Source organism: Pseudoliparis swirei, chromosome 19 (genome assembly GCF_029220125.1).
Source record: "Pseudoliparis swirei isolate HS2019 ecotype Mariana Trench chromosome 19, NWPU_hadal_v1, whole genome shotgun sequence".
NCBI classification, from domain to species: Eukaryota; Metazoa; Chordata; class Actinopteri; order Perciformes; family Liparidae; genus Pseudoliparis; species Pseudoliparis swirei.
Window position 1 is genome coordinate 6,224,453 of NC_079406.1, and position 3,868 is coordinate 6,228,320.

Here is a 3,868-nt window from a genome sequence, read left to right on the forward strand (position 1 = left end):
TGTCTCTGTCTCTACATCCCTCCCCCCAACCCCTTTTTCAAAACATACCATCCTCTCTCCCTCACAGGAACGGGGGGATTCAGCCCTCCGAAGCTCCAAGAAGAGACAACCCCCACCCACGAGTCTCCACTCCCCGTTCCCGCAGCTACCGGGACACCGGCAACCCGCCGTCTCACCCTGCCGACCTCTCACCCATCTAACCCCTCTACCTCCCTTACCTCTTACCCCTCGACCGTCATCCCGTTCCCCTCGACCCCATCCCCACATCCCTTCCCCTCGACCCCTTTTCCTTTTCTCTCTTTCGCAAAATAAACCGTTCAAACTCATATCGCTACCAGCGTGGTCATTGTTAGTGAAAATATCAAAGACAAAACTGCTAAAAAGATAGACCTGTGCATTGCTGGTGAAAGGGATGGCACCAAACTGCTTTAAAGTCTTTATCTTGAAAACCTGGAAGACTGTAATGGGATCAGGTTCCAACAACCGGTGTCATGAAAACTGTCATGCAATGTCAACCTTATGGCTCTGAGGATGCGGTCATCCCCAAAAATATCCTTGCACACCAAAAGCGTTATGCTTTGGTCTGACAAGACTTTAAAGCTGTTAAGAGATGCAAGGATGACATTGTCTATTTGGACGCGACTGGCAGCATTGTCCAAAGAGGGACAAACTGCACCGTTTCATGTTTATCAAATGGTAGTGAGACATCTGTCATAAAGACCATCCCCTGTCCCTGTAGCCACATACATAACCAGTAACTGTTGGTTTTTTGGAGGAACAACAGGAACACACCCACCCGGACGGCACTGACTGAAAGAAACAGCGGTAGACTTCTACTTTACAATTATTAGCGTTTCATTCAGAAATAAGGATACAAGTAGACATCATGCATGGACCCCCCTCCGGCTGGTACCTAGAGTATTCAGACCAGAGAGAGGCGCCATAACAGAGGGCGCGACGGTTTAAATAGCCATCAAGGCCAGTTCTGATTGGTCCAGCGAAGAGAGGGCGGTGTCTTCTCATTGGTTCTTCATCTCTCTGCCTCCATCGCTGTCGCTCATTCATTGGTCCTTCTCGGCCCGCCAATGAGAGCATATGTTGTGAAAAAGTGTGAGAAAGGAAGATGGAATTCACATGTAGCTTCCTTGACTGAGCTGGGGAGTTTTCTAAGATAATCTTATCTCTTCCGAAGTGGGACGAACTGTTTCTAGAATGTCGTTCCCAGGATATTTACAAAGGGCCAGTGTCGGTGTGTGTGTATGTGTGTGTGAGAGAGGGCTGTGGTTGAATCCGGATATTAAATTGTCAAAGCTGGACCTTTCCTTATCTTATCTGCGCTCAGTAGTTGTCTCTGTGGCTCTCCTGTTCATGTGAGCATGAGTGTTGCTTTGTTCCATTCAAATCTAGGGTGCATAAAGTTCTTTCGTGTGTCACTGTAATCTTCTTTGATTAGTTCAGGCGCTGGACTGCCCTGCTAAAGTTTCAAACCTTCCACAGTGATTTTCCACTTTCCACATAACATTTATGCAAACAATAGATTCAAGATTTCAAGAAGTTTTATTTGTCACATACACACACAGGGTGTGCAGTGAAATGAAAGTGGCAATGCTCAGCAGGAATGTGCAAGGGCAACAAGTACACACTATTTACAATAAAAAACAACACAATATTTACAGTAAGTGTGTGTGTGTGTGTGTGTGTGCCTAAGAGGGGCAGTTGTGTGGGTCTATGTGGGGGTCCTGGTGAGGTCGGAGTTCACAATCCTGATGGCCTGAGGAAAGAAACTCCGTCTCAGTCTCTCTGTTCTTGCAGCGTGACTACGGAGGCGCCTGCCTGACCGCAGCAGCTGAAACAGTCTGTTGTTGGGGTGGTGAGGATCCTTCATGATCCTGCGGCTCTGGTTCTGCACCTCCTGGTGTACAAGTCCTGCAGGGTGGGAGTGTAGTTCCAATAGTGCGTTCAGCCGAGCACTACTCTCTGAAGCCTTCCTGTCCTGAGCGGAGCAGTTGCCAAACCAGGCTGTGATGCTTCCTGTCAGGACGCTCTCTACAGCTCCAGAGTAGAAGGACTGAAGGATCCTCTGGGAAACTTTAAATTTCCTCAGCTGCCTGAGGTGGTAGAGGCGCTGCCTTGCCTTTCTCACCAGAGTGTCTGTGTTTGTTGACCATGTCAGATCCTCGGTGATGTGGACTCCCAGGTATTTATACCCGCTCACCCTCTCCACAGTAGTCCCGTTAATCCCCAGTGGTGAGTACGTCCTCTGTTGTTGTACCCTCCTAAAGTCCACAATCAGCTCCTTAGTTTTGGTGACATTCATGATGAGGCTGTTGTCCTGGCACCAGAGTGACAGATCAGCAACTTCCTCCAGGTAGGCCTTCTCGTTTGTCGGAGATCAGGCCCACCACCACTGTGTCATCCGCAAACTTGATGATGGTGTTGGAGCTGAACCTGGCCACACAGTCATGTGTGTACAGGGAGTACAGTAGGGGCTGAGGACGCAACCCTGGGGATCCTGTGTTCAGGGTGAGGGTGCTGGAGGTGTCTGCCCACCCTGACCACCTGTGGCCTGGCGGTCAGGAAGTCCAGGATCCAAGCACACAGGGGTGTTCAGTCCCAGCTCAATCAGCTTGCCGGCCAGTCTGGAGGGACTATGGTGTTGAAAGCTGAACTATAATCAATGAACAGCAGTCTCACATAGCCCCCTCTGGCTGTCCAGATGAGAGAGTGTGGTGTGCAGTACCTGGGAGACAGCATCATCCGTGGATCTGTTTGGGCGATAAGCAAACTGCAGCGGGTCCATGGAGGAAGGAGGAAGGCGCAGATGTAGTCCTTTATCAGCCTCTCAAAGCATTTCATGACCACCGAGGTGAGGGCCACGGTCGGTAGTCATTCATACATGCTGGAGAAGCATTCTTGGGCACAGGGACAATAGTGGATCTCTTGAAGCAGGCGGGGACCACGGACTCAGCCAGGAGAGGTTGAATATTGTGGTGAACACTGGAGCTAGCTGGTTAGCACAGGTCTTCAGTACTCGCCCAGATATGCCATCTGGACCTGCAGCTTTCCTGGTGTTCACCCTCAACAGAGCCCTCCTCACACTGTGCTCGGTCACAGAGAGTGTGTGTTCATCCCCAGCGGTAGAACTCACCTCGGCTACGCTACCGGTGTTGTTGTTAGGCGAGCTAGCGCTGTTGTTGCTAGCCTCAAACCGTGCATAAAATGAGTTCAGGTCGTCCGCTAGGATGCGTCGGCACTCACCATAGCGGGGTCTGCTCTGGTAGTCTGTGATAGTCCGTAGCCCCTGCCATAGGCGCCTGGTGTCGCGCTGCTCCATCTGTGATTCCACTCTGTCTCGGTACCTCCTCTTGGCCTCCTTCACCGCCCTCCTCAGTCCATAGACCGCTGCCTTGTACTCGTCCATGTTGCGGATACAAGACCGGAGTTATAGGCAGCAATGCAGGCGTTCACAGCTTCACGGATGGATCTATCAACCCACGGCTTTTGGTTAGGAAAGACCCTAACTTTTACCGTGGGGACGATGGTGTCCGCTAAGCGTTGCTATGAGGCTCATTGCTACCTCCAAAACTCGCTGACGTCACTGGAACTGGATTGGATCATGTCCCAGTCGACGACACGCAGAGCGTCCTGTAGCTCAGCCTCTGATTGGTCAGACCACCGCTTCACGCCCTCGTCACTACCGCTTCCCGTGCAATCTTTTGTTGGTACTCCGGAAGCAAGAAAATGGCGGCATGGTCCGATTTGCGAGCGGAGGAGAGAGACAGCCTTGTAGCCTCTCTTGAATGGCGTATAGCAGTGGTCCAACGTTCTTTCCCTCTGGTAGCACGTAATGTGCTGGTGAAAGTTCGGC